The 13,701-nt window shown below is 42.9% G+C and overlaps 1 protein-coding gene and 1 pseudogene across 1 annotated transcript in view; both read left to right on the top strand.

The window, feature by feature from the left end:
• MAP7D3 (MAP7 domain containing 3) overlaps positions 1-13,701 on the top strand; it is a 198,879-nt gene that overhangs the window by 92,476 nt on the left and 92,702 nt on the right. The window lies entirely within an intron of this gene.
• Positions 10,179-12,497, top strand: LOC138150608 (60 kDa heat shock protein, mitochondrial-like; annotated as a pseudogene).

Below are 13,701 nucleotides of genomic sequence, written 5' to 3'. Positions count from 1 at the left end.
CCCAACACTGGAGCCGGTGCTCTTACTCCCTGAGCCACCTGGCCGCCCCTGGGCAGATTACTTTAAAAAAAAAATTACTCCCTTTTCTAATCTAACATCTATGAATCTATGATGGGACCACATTTCTAAGTCAATGAAAACAAAACTTAGGGTCACCTCCAACCAATGAATTGGCCAGCATTATTATGCATTTTTTAAGTATCTTAGAAAAATTGGAACCAGTCCCTACCCTCAGGGAGTTTTAACTTCTGATGAAGGAAAGAAACATACCCATGTAGGAATATACAAGATCTAAAATGTGGCTTCACAGGAGGACTTTAATGGAGGATCACAGATTGAAAGCTAGAAGGAGTCCTAGAAGTCACCTTCCCTGTTTTACATATAAGCAAACTGAGGCACAAAGAAATTAAGTGACAGGGCTACTGTCTGTGGTGTGATTTAAATCTAGTTCCTCTAAGTCCAGTATTCAGCTATGCAATATTGTCTCTGAATGATGTTTATGTGTATGTGTGTGGGGGGAGAGAGGGGGGGGAGGGGAGAGAGACAGACAGAGAGAGACAGAGACAGAGAGGAGAGGAGAGAGACAGAGAAAGAGAACAAGAACTAGCATAGGGACCAAGTATTGCCCTTGGAGTCAGAACTATAACTGAATTGTGATTCCACCTCAGACACACTAGCCATATGACCCAGAGAAAGTCACTTAACCTCTGTGTGTCTTGGGCTCATTCCCTGTCACATATTAGAATGTTATCTCCCAGAGGGCAAAGACTTCTGACTTTTGTATTTTTATCCTCATCCCTTAGCACAGCATAACACACAGGACTTGATAAATATTTTTCATTCATTCATTCTTTCTTTCTTTCTCTTCTATGACTTCCCCAAGAAATCACAACTCCTATGGCAGAATCATAGAATTTTAGACTTTACAGGCCATCTAATCCACTCTCCCTTCCCCCTTCTCCATCTCTGTAATTCCATTAGGTACCCTTGAGCCTCCCCTCCCCGGAGCCACAACTTGAAAAAGCCAGCCATTGAGCAGGACCTTGCCTAGATAAACAAACTGCTTCACTTTAGGCTACAGTCAAACCCAAATCAAAGAGTTCCATTAATACACATCTCCATCTATAAAAACAGGAATAAGGTTCCCTGCCACACCTACCTCACAGGATAAAATTATTTCATGGGTATGCATTGCTTTAAAGAGGAAAGAGACCTTTTTTCAGCCATCCACAAGCTAAGCAAAAGAGGAATGAATTAAGAGCAGTGCTTTCTCAAACTCAGAGACCGGAACCCTTGTGCATTTTTTGGATACCCTGGCAGCATCTTTGGAGGCAGTGCCTGTACACCCAGAAATGGTGGATTGTCCATCCTTACTGGTTTTCCTCCCTCCCTCCTCCCCAGGGTTTCTTAGAGACAGACATCATGTGGAATCTTGAGTGCCTTATTCAGTCGTGTCCACCTCTCTGTGACCCCATTTGGGTTTTTTTTTGGCAGGGATATGGGAATGGTTTGCCTTTCCTTCTACAGCTCATTTTATAGATGAGGAAACTGAGGCAAACAGAGTGAAGTGATTTACCCAGAGCCACACAGCTAGTAAGTGTCTGAGGCTGCATTTGAACTCAGGTCTTCCTGCCTCCAGGGTCGGTACTCTAACCACTCTAGCTGCCCCATAGGTGAGCACAATTTGGGAGTCACTGGTTTAAAAGTGCCAGAGCTCGGCAAAGATTTCTAGGTGACAAGTTGTAAAGCAGACTGATATCATTAATATGTAAAGATTAGACTTGGTTATCATCTCAGCTGTCATAGTTCAGTATCCTTGAAAAGAACAGCTGGGGCCTAAATGAAGATAACCTTTTCCAGTCTGTCCTCTCACCCCACCCCCTACCATATCTCCCCAGGTTGCTTTTTCTCTGAATGTCTTTTCCCCTTTCAATAAACAGGATGAACCCATGCCAGGCTGCCAACTGAACACAGTTATTTGAAGTTTTGACTTTTTCATAGTCTGGCCCTGTGGCAATCCTGCAGGCAAACCGCCAAATTCCAGTTCTTGGTAGGTAAAGTGAGAATTCCAGAGACTGACTGAACAGACAGCAGGAACCCAACTGATAACAGTCCCCAGAGTTCTCCCTTGACTAGCTTGTTCACTCCATGCTGTAGATTAAGATAGAAAAGCAACATAAGGATATTGGAAAAAACAGATGTCAAGCACGCTGGCTCCCATGAGCCTGGCAACAGTGCGCACCAGGTCATTGTTAATCATGGAGGCAGCGTCTAATGGGTTCCCAAATATTTTGACAGCAGCCATGATTGATGCTGATGCTGCCTTTTGTCTCTTGTGGCTTTCTTAGTTCAGCCTTCTGGGCAATATTCCCAGTGTAGACGTATGTCCAGAAGCAGTGCCTTATGAAGGAGGCAGTAGTATGCTGTGGCCAATAGTGTTGAATCTGGTCACAAAGAACTGAGTTCGAATCTCACCTCAGACACTTGCTAGCTATGTGGCCCAGGGCGTCAGCCTCTCTACTTGTTGGGCCCCAATTTCCCCCTACTTCTTGGAGGAACAAGTGAGAGAAGTTCTGTAAAGTACTTTGCAAACCTTAAAATACCTTAGAGATGTGAACTATTATTATTTCAAACCTTTCCCTACCCCTCTTCATTCTAGTGCCTAAATCTCTTAATTATTTCCTGTTTCGTGTGTGTGTGTGTGTGTGTGTGTGTGCTTTTACATACTATCTCTCCCATTAGATTCTGAGTTCCTTGAGGGCAGGGACTGTCTTTTGCCTCTATTTATATCAGTTTAGCATGGCTCCTGGCACAGAGTATAGAAGGTCCTTAATAAATGTTTATTGATTGATTGCTTTAAAAAAAAAAGACTAGGATGAGTCGATTAGAAAAGACAAAATTGTTCTTGAGTGTGTTTCTATTCAATTTATGAAGTCACGCTTGTTCCTAGTGATACAGTAATGAATACCATCTGCATGCATGGTCATTGAATGTTTACTGTGTGCTGGTAGATAAGAAGTAATACAGTGCTTTTCATACAGTAAGCACTTAATTAATGTTTCTTGAGTTGAATTGAAAAAAACATTTGCCCAAGACTGGGGAAACCTGGGCTTGGGCTTAACTATTTGTAATGGGAATGTAAATTTTAAAGATCTTCCCTGCCCCTAGGCTAAAGTGCACCTGGAGCCTGGGGTGGGAGGCTTGTTTTTCAGTAGATACTTTTTGATTGGGCAGGTGCTTGGGGTGCTTGCTGCTACACTATTTCAATTTTTCAATTCAATAAGCATGTTTATTAAGCCCATACTGTGTGCCAGGCAAGCAGAATCCTAGGGCTTCAGGATTATTGTTGTTCAGTCATTTTCCAGTCATGTCTGACCATTTGTGATTCCATTTTAGCCACTTCCTCCTCCAGCTCATTTTCCAGATGAGGAAACTGAGGCAAACAGGATGAAGTGACTTGCTCAGGGTCACACAGCTAATATCTGAGGCCAGATTTGAGCTCAAAAAGAGGAGTCTTCCTGACTCCAGGCCCAGCACTCTGTCCACAGCAGTACCACCCAGCTACACACTGGGTCTCAGGATACAAGCACAAAAAAAAAAAAAATGAAAGTCCAAAAGCTGTGGGACCTTGGGAAAGTGACTCAATCTCTCTGAGCCTTATTTTCCCCCTCAGGCAAAATGAGGATAATTGAGTGCTCTACCAAAGGCAAATGCTGACCAGATAATATGAACTCTACTCCAAACAAAGCTGGTTAAACCTTTCCCTCTTTGGCCCTTCAAACACTCAGCAGTCTCCTTGTTTGTTTTGAAGTCCCTTTTCAAGTTTCATGTTAGGAGGGGATAGGTCAAATTCCAGCTGGATGACATTTAGCAAGATCCATAGCAGGATCCCAGCAATTCTCAGAAATCATGTCCTTTCCCCAAGGTTCAGACAAGTCAGGTTTCTCTGAGCACCATGGGAACCGAGGGAAAGGGCTCACTTGGGGGTTGGCCTCTGGGATAACACTTGCTCTTCCTGTGTTTTTTGGGATGGAGAATAGGGCTTGGGAAGGGTGAGTGAGCATTGGGGACCTTCTGGCCAGTCAGCTTTCCCTGAAAATTACCTAAGTGGAAAGGGAAATGACTTGGCCTCCATCCTGAAGTACTCAGCACCCTGCCCACTGAATCAAAGCAAATGCTCCCGGAAAACTGGACGACCCCTTTGGATCTTCAACTGTGATTACCCATGGGTGGGGGTCCAAATTAACATTCACTCACTAAGAAATAGCACACAGTCCCCTTTGTAATCAAAATTTCCCTTTCCCCTAGCTGTATACATTCTCTGAATATATCTATAAGCCAGCCATGAATCAACAATACGACATTTCAGCTGCCTTACTGTATAAGCCTATTCTGCACATAACTGAGTGTTTTTTAAAGGGAGAGTGTGGTGGAGTCCTATAATAGCAGACTTGGGATCATTCTAAATGGCTAGACTTGGCCCTTCAAATCTCAAAGGAGTGAATTTATGGAAAGCTCTTTGCAGACTTTAGCTGCCTGTGTAAATAGCAGTTATTTTTAGTTAGTACTATTAAAGAAGAGAGGCAATGTGGTCCCTGAATAGAGAGCTGGCCTTGGAGTCAGGAAGAAGTTTAGGGACTCTCTCCAGCTGTCTCTCATCAGGAAATCTGATAAGCATGCTAGTGATGCTTTTATCTAAGTCATTAATAAAACAATAAAAACAGCAAGGAGGACAAAACATTAAATAGCTCAGATCCCTGGAGTGGTCCGCTTGGGACCTCCTCATCCCAAGTTCATAAGACTACAGATTTTAGAGCTGGAAGGAACCCTACAGGTCATCTGGTCTTCCTCCCTTATTTTATAGATGACAAAGCCAATCAGAAGAGAGATCTAGGAAGTGTAGAGTCAGGATTGGACTTGGGTCGTCTTACCATAAAGCCAGGACTCTTTACATAGTACCCCCTCCTCAGATCCAAACATTCAGCCACTTTCAAATTGCCCTAACTCTACTCTCATCTGGCTGAAATCTCTCTTTTCCATCAGAATAGCTGGAGAGAGACTTTAGCCAAGGCTTTGCTGAAACCCAAAGTATCAAAGACAGAAAGCAAGATGTAGGCAATCTGAATCTGTAGCATTCCCTGATGTGGCAGGCCACATCACAATCAGGAGATTTGGCTGCCTAGACCTTACCTGTGTTGTTTTCATTTTATTGATGCCTTTTGTTTTTCCGTCACACCTGTTCGCTAACATATTCCTCCCTTCTCTATCCATTTATGACAAACAAGAATAGTGAAGATGTATATAGCACCCACAGCATGCTAGGCACTGTGCTAAACACTTTGCAGTTATTATCTCATTTACTCCTCATGACAGCTGCTCTGATTATCATTCCCAAGGAAAACAGAGGCAACAAGACATTAAGTGACTTGCATAGAGTCGCCCAGCTAGCAAATATCTGAGGTTGGATTTGAACTAAGAGCTGGAGAAGGAAATGGCAAACCACTCCAGTGTCTTTAACAAGAAAAGCCCAATTGGGGTCATGAAGAATCGGACACAACTGAAAATGACTGAACAACAGCTTCCTGACTCCAGCTCCAGCACTCTCCAGTGCCACCAACATGCTCTGTTAAGTAAAATCAACCGACAAGCATTGAAAAATCATCTCACTGCAATGTAATAGCAACATTTCACCCAGAGAGTCCCATCTTCTGCAAGGAAAGGAGGGAGGGCCATGCTCTCAACTCTTTTCTGGAGACAAGATTGGCACGATGTGTTTTTGCTGTTATTGTTTCCTCTTAGAGATGTTCACTAATCAACCCTTCTATGATGCCTTTAGAATTTTGCCAGGAATCAAAGTCAAACTCTTTACCTCTGGCTTGAAGATTCTCTTTGCTTCCCTTTTGTGAAAATGGGAACAACGTTCCTTTTTCTCTGATCCTGAGGTACCTCTCCTATCTTTAGAGATCACTAGCAGCAGCTCAGAAACCAAATTTAGTGGTTCTTGCAGTACTCAGAAGAGGTTCTAGGTGGCATAGCATTAGGAAGGCCTAAGTTCCAATCTGACCTCAAACACTTACTACCTGTGTGACCCTGGGCAAGTCACTTAACCCTGTTTGCTCCAGTTTGCACATCTGTAAAATGAGTGATGACTTGTGAGTGAATTGGATTTAAGTGGGGCAGAGTTGGACAAAGTCATCAACCTCACTGTCTCCTGTGGTAAGACAAAAGTTGGGATGATTGGGATGGCCAGGGTATAGTGGCTGACCTCCGCATCTTCGATGCCTGACCAAGCTCTAAGCTCTCCACAGTACCTGCTTCAGGTGCCTTCATGGCTATTGGAATAAATTGTTCTCATCTGCCCATTCCACCAGGGGATGCCTTCACATGTTTGCCCTCAGCCTGGTTTAGCCTATATCAATTTCTTGGGGTGTGGCTGCTATCCATGCTACAGCTTCTTGGAGCCACAGGTAATAGTTGGGTGTCAGTTGGACACCAAAGCAGCCCTGAACACCCCATACATCCCAGCTGTGTGACTCTGGCCAAATTACTTTTGTGTTCTGTGCCTCACTTTCCCAATATGTAAAACAAGGGAGCTGGACTCAATAACATCTTCTGTACCTTCTACCTCTAAGTCTATAATACTATGATCTAGATGAGCTCTTCCAGAAGAGAGTAAAGCTTCTACCAAATAAAATCAAGTCAACATTTTTAAGTACCTACTATGTGCCAAGGGCAGCTAGGTGGTACAGTGGATAGAGTACCTGGTCTGGAGTCAGGAAGACTCCTCTTCCTGAGTTCAAATCTGGCCTCAGACTCTTAGTAGCTGTGTGACCCTGGATAAGTCACTTTACCCTATTTGCCTCAGTTTCCTCATCTATAAAATGAGCTGGAGAAGGAAATGGTAAACCACTCCAGTGTCTTTGCCAGGAGAACCCCAAACGGAGTCATGGAGAGCTGGACATGAATGAAAAGACTCAACAACAACAATAAAATGTACTGACCACTATGCTAAGCCCTGATGATCAAAAAAGAAAACCAAAGGGGGGGGTGAAGGAGAGGAGATGGTGGCAAAGTCTGCAGCAGGGAGGATGGCTGTTCTGGGCAGGGTCAGAGGGTCAGATACATGCTGGAGAGCTAGTTGTTTTTCAGTCCTGTCCTACCCAAATGGGGTCACAAAAAATCAGAGGCATCACAACTTAGCAACACTGTATTTTTACTTTTTTTGTTAAACATTTACCAAATACATTTAATGGGGTTTGGGCCCCGCTCAGGTGTGTTGTAGCTCAGGAGCTTGACATCTCTGCACTAGATCCTTCTTCCCTCAATGCTCCCATTTCCCTTTCTCCTCCACCCTCCAATCCACACAGAGCCAGGATTCCGTTTTGTCTGCCTCCTCGGATCTTTTTTCTACTTTCCAGATTAAAGTCATTCTTCTGGTTTTGTTTATTTGTTTTAAGGAACGTTTCATTCTCTCCAATGATATGGGCATTGCTTGAGGCCTTGGTTTCCATCCCACCCCCACTGGGAGGGAGACCAGCCCTGCCCTTTGAGCCACTCACTTGGCCTTGGCAGAAATACAACCATCACCCTCTAAATGAAATTCATTACCCAATTCTCCTTGGCCTCCTTCCTTGCAGGAAGTAAATAGTACATTTTAATTTAGGACATTAATAATAAGAATCATAGCCAGAATTTACATAGAGCTTTAAGGTAGTACTTTCCATACATTAATCCCATTTGATTCCCAAAACAATTCTATAAGGTAGGTGTTATTAATCTTCACATTTTAGAGAAGAGGGAGATCAAATGACTTGGGGGTGGGGGTGGGGGCACAGCCAGTAAGTGTAGGAAACAGGACCACCTACCCAGCTTCCAAATATTTACACCAACAAGTGGGACCTTTCCAACTCTGTCTCCAAAAGGCAACTGGACCAAGTGTTTACATTTCAATAAACTAGAGACTGATGGGGGGGAGGGGAGGGGAGGGGAGTTTGTGAAGGAAAGTTGTGGGAAATACCAGTACACTGAGCAATAAGCAGGCACATCACCCCCTTCATGTTGAGACTGTTTGGTCCTTCTTTCATTTCATTTACATGGTTTATAGTACTTGGAGAAGGATCTCATGCCCCCATTTGTTCTCCTTGCTTATCTAACAAGCTGATTTTCTGCTGTGGTCCATCCACTTTCCCCTTTGCAGCTTGAGGGTCCTAAGAAGCTCTGGAAGATGATGATATTGCCTTATGGGGAATTGGGAGTTGGCTAGGGCTACTGGTGCTATCTCTATTGATTATACCTTGAAGCAAGGGTTAGGAGCATGGCATTCAAGTTGGAAGGGAAATTCAAGGTTATCTTGTCTTGCTCCCTCCTTTTGTGGATGAGGAAACCTAGGTCTATAGAAGATAAGTGACTTGTCCAAGGTCACACAGGTAGGGAGTGGAAGAGGAAAGGATTTATTTGAACCCCAGTTCCCTGACTCCAAGGCTAGTGTTCTTCCCATTGTACCATGCTTCCCTCTCTTTGGTGGATCAATCACACAGGTTTTAATCTACCTGACTCTACTATAATTTGACCCTAATCTTCATTTTGGAAGGAGAGACTTTATCAGATGCTTTGATAAAATCTAGATAAACTAGACCCTCATTCCCCTCATCTACCAGTCCAGTAATTCTATCAAAAAAGGCAATGAAGTTTGGTTGGCATGACCTGTTCATTCCTTCAAGTTTTTATTAATGCCTTTTGCCTTTTACATAACAATCCTTTGTTCATCTAGTCTGGGGGTGGGGAACCTGTGGCCTCAAGGCTCCATGGGGCCTTCTAGGTCCTTGGGTGCAGCCTTTTGATTGAGTCCAAGTTTTACAGAACAAATCCTTTTATTAAAGGAATTATTAATTATTATTATTATAAAGGGGTTCTGTAAAGTTTGCATTCAGTCAAAGGGACTCACTTGAGGACCTAGAAGGGCACATGTAGCCTTGAGGCCACAGGTTCCTCACCCCTTCATAGAATCATAGAATCTCTGAGTTGGAAGGAACCTCAGTGTCCATCTAGTCCAACCCCTACCTATTTGGAAAGCAATCTCTTGTAAAGCATGCTTGATAATCGGTCATCTGGATTCTGCTTGCATATCTCCAGGGAGAGAGAACCCTCTTAAGGTGGCCCATTCCATTTGGGGATAATTTTAACTTCTAGGAAATTTTTCCTAGTATCAGTCCACAATTTGGTAACGCCTAGCCATTGCTCCTGACTGACCTCTGGGGTCAAACAAAACTGGCTCAGTCCCTCTTTCCCATTGCAGCCCTTTGAATACTTGAACCCAGCTAGTGAGTCTATTCTGAATCTTCTCAAGGCTAAGCACCTTTAGTTCTTCAGCCAGTTTTCATATTGGTTGTTGTCCTTCATGCTCAAAAAGAACCAAAATGATATCACTTTGTTGGTAGTTCAATGTGTCCCACTGGCTGGTCAGGCACAAATAGTCCATATGAACATTTGAAGCAGAGATGTCTCCAAATTTACAAATCTCAAGTTTCTTCTGAGGTACTACAATTCTGTTTTGTTTATAGAAAACAGCCCTTTTTTTGATGCAATGCATGCCATGCTGAGTGGTTCTGTGCCAATCTCTCCCATGTCTCACAATTGATTCCAGAGTTCTTCAGAAAGACCTTGAGAGTGTCCTTGTATTGCTTCTTCTGACATCTGGTGAGCTCTTGCCTTTTGTGAGTTCTCCATAAAATAATCTTTTAGGCAAGTCTATATTTGGCATTCAAACAATGTGGCCAGCCTATTGGAATTGTGCTCTCGGCAATGGAGTTTGAATGCCTGGCAGTTCCTGAGAAAGGACCTCAGCGTCTGGCACCTCATCTTGCCAGGTGATCTTCAGAATCTTCCTAAGACCATTCAAATGGAAGCAATTCAGTTTCCTGGAATGGCACTGGTAGACTGTCCAAGTTTCACAGGCGTACAACAATGAGGTCAGCACACCAGCTCTGTAGACCTTCAGCTTGGTAGGCAGACTCATCCCTATTCTTTCCCACACTTTCCTTTGGAGCCTCCCAAACACTGAGCTAACTCTGGCAATGCGTGCAACAATCTCATCATCTATGTGGATGTCCCTGGAAAGTACACTGCCAGCTAATTGCTGCCGATCTGTACCATGCACTTGTCCGCCTGCCCCCGCAGAAATGCTCTGGTTGTCTGCAGTCCTTCATCAGATAAGGCCAGTGTCTAGGGCACTGGGCCCCCACCTGACACATGCTTATGCTAATGACGTCAAATTTGGAGCAGATGCCTGAGTCTTAATGCTTCAAGGTGTAGATCTTTTAGCTGATGCCATTGCCATTACTATGGGGCCAAAGGGAAGAACTGTGATCATTGTACAGAGTTGGGGAAGTCCCAAGGTAACAAAAGACAGTGTGACTGTTGCAAAAGCAATTGACTTGAAAGGCAAATACAAAAACAATGGTGCCAGGCTAGTTCAGGATGTTGCCAGTAACACAAATGAAGAGGCTGGGGATGGCACTACCACAGCAACAGTCCTTGCATGATCCATCGCTAAGGAAAGTTTTGAGAAGATTAGCAAAGGAGCAAATCCAGTGGAGATCAGGAGAGGTGTGATGCTGTCTGCTGATGCGGTCATTGCTGAACTTAAGAAGCAGTCTAAACCTGTCACAACTCCTGAAGAAATTTCTCAGGTTGCTACAATTTGTGCAAATGGAGTCCAAGAAATTGGCAACGTGATATCTGATTCAATGAAGGAGGTTGGATGAAAGGGTGTCATCACAGTAAAGGATGGAAAAACATTGGATGACGAGTTGGAAATTATCGAAGGCATGAAGTTTGACAGAGGTTATATCTCTCCTTATTTTATTAATACAGCTAAAGGTCAGAAATGTGAATTCCAGGATGCCCACATTCTCTTAAGTGAAAAAAAAGATCTCTAGTGTCCAATCTTTTGTACCTGCACTTGAAATTGCAAATGCCCACCGTAAACCTTTAGTCATATTGCTGAAGATGTCGATGGAGAAGCACTAAGTACACTGGTTTTGAACAGGCTAAAAGTTGGGCTACAAGTCGTTGCAGTAAAAGCTCCAGGATTTGGCAACAACAGGAGGAACCAGCTTAAGGATATGGTTATTGCTATTGGTGATACAGTGACTCTGAATCTTTTTTTTTTGCTTTTTGGAGGGCAGATGGGGTTAAGTGACTTGCCCAAGGTCACATGGCTAGTTTTGTGTGTGTAAGTGTCTGAGGCCGGATTTGAACTCAGGTCCTCCTGACTCCAGGGCCAGTGCTCTATTCACTGTACCACCTAGCCGCTCCCAACTCTGAATCTTGAATATTCAACTCTGAATCTGAATATTCAAGCTCATGACTTTGGAAAGGTTGGAGAGGTCATTGTGACAAAAGATGATGCCATGCTTTTGAAAGGAAAGGGTGAAAAATCCCAAATTGAGAAAAGTGTTCAAGAAATTGTTGAATAATTAGACATTACTACTAGTGACTATGAAAAAGAAAAGTTAAATGAATGTTTGGCCAAACTTTCTGATGGAGCAGCTGCAATAAAGGTTGGTGGAACAAGTGATATAGAAGTGAATGAAAAGAAAGACTGGGTTACTGATGCACTTAATGCGACACATGCTGCTGTTGAAGAAGGCATAGTTCTGGGAGGAGGCTGTGCATTGCATTGATGCATTCCTGCCTTAGAGAAATGAACTCCAGCTAATGAAGATAAAAAATTGGAATAGAAATAATTAAGAAGTCGTTGAAAATCCCTGCAATGACCATTGCTAAGAATGCAGGTGTTGAAGGCTCATTGATAGTTGAAAAAATTTTACAAAGCTCCTCAGAGATAGGTTATGATGCCATGCTTGGAGTTTTGTGAATATGCTTGAAAAAGGAATAATTGACCCAACTAAGTAAGAACTGCTTTGTTGGATGCTGCTGTTAACTTTTCTGTTAACTACAGCAGAAGTTGCTGTTACTGAAATTCCTAAAGAAGAGAAAGAACCTGCCATGGGAGGGATGGGTGGCATGGGAGGAGGCATGGGACGTGGCATGTTCTAATTTCCTAGAATAATGCTCTATCATGATCTGTGATGCAAGCAAGCCTCAAGGCAGTGTTCTTTTTTTTTTTTTAAGCAATTGGGGTTAAGTAACTTGCTCAAGGTTACACAGCCAGTTATTTCTGGGTGTGGTGCTGAGTATCTGAGCCCGGATTTGATCCAGGTCATACCGACACTGGAGCCGGTGCTCTTACTCGCTGAGCCACCTGGCCGCCCCTAAGGCAGTGTTCTTCACTAACTTCAGAGAAGTCAGTTGGAGAGAGGACTGAAATAAAGGCTGGTGTTTGAGAAAATCACTATAACCATCAGTTACTGGTTTCGGTTGACAAAATATATAATAGTTTACTGTTGTAATTATCCATGATAAAGATAATTTATTTTGTATTTTTTGAATAAAGACATTTGTACATTCACCATTGTTCTGCTTTCAACTTAAACCAGCTGAGGCATTTTTATTACTATTCTGTTAAATCAGAATTTTAGTATTTGCCATCACTAGAAGGAAAGTTCAGAAGCAGCCTTTCTGCGTAGACAAAGATTAATTAAAATTGTGTACAAAGTAGAGAAATATCCAATTATGTGATCACCTTTGTGTAATAAAATTGTTTAAAGTTGAAAAAAAAGAAAGTACACTGCCAAGATAAGTGAACTTATCCCCAGCATTCAGAATCTCTCCATTTGCTATAACCAATGGTTTCACATGTGGATGGTGCGGTACTGACTGGTAGAGAACCTCTGTTTTCTTGGTGTCAGTTGTCAGGCCAAAATTAGCATAAGCAGCAGACAATTGATCCACACTCTGTTGCATCTCAGCCTCAGAGGCTGCATTGAGTGCACAATCATCTGTGAATAAAGAACTGTGCACCAACTCTCCCTCCACTAAAGTGCTCTTGGTTTGTACCCTTTTCTAATTAAGTAACTTAACAGACAATGTGGTAGATGACTTTGATACCATTTTTGTCCTCGTTAAAGGTCTCTGACAACATTGCTGAAAATATCAAGTATGGGAGCAAACACGTAGCCCTACTTCACTCCACTGATGACTGGAAAACACACATACAAGAGCATTGTCCATTATCCAGAACCTGTGCAGTCATGCCATCATGGTACTGGTATACAATATAGATGAACTTCTCCAGGCAACCAAATTTTGCCATGATCTTGTGCGGGCCATCACAGCTGACACTATCAAAAGCCTTAGTCAGATTGATGAACATTGTATACAGAACTCTGTTCTACTCTTGGCATTTCTCCTAGAGTTATCGGGCAGCAAATACCATATTGACCATTCCTCAGTCCTTTGTGAAAACACATGTGAAGGACCAGACTATTAAGGAATACTCTGGCAAAAATCTTGCCAGCAATGACTTAAGAGAGAGACACACCCTTCCCCCTGAGTGTCATAGGACAACCTATTTTCTTTTCCTTCGTAGATACGGACAATAGAGGCATCCTTAAACTCTTGGGGGATAATCTCCTCTTGTCCATATAAGCCAGAAGATTTCAGTCAGCTTTTGTATGAGCAATGAAACCCCTTTCTTGTAAATCTCGGCTGGAATGGAATCAGCACCAGGTGCTTTGCCACATCAGAAGAATATAACGGTGTTCAAAACCTCTTCTTCAGTTGGAAGTTTGGCTACAG

This window comes from Petaurus breviceps, unplaced genomic scaffold, assembly GCF_028583685.1.
Source record: "Petaurus breviceps papuanus isolate PSGF00001 unplaced genomic scaffold, PetGlider_PUasm1.0 90881, whole genome shotgun sequence".
Classification (NCBI taxonomy): domain Eukaryota; kingdom Metazoa; phylum Chordata; class Mammalia; order Diprotodontia; family Petauridae; genus Petaurus; species Petaurus breviceps.
Note: the sequence above shows the minus strand (reverse complement) of the source record. Positions and strands in the feature narration are given on the sequence as shown.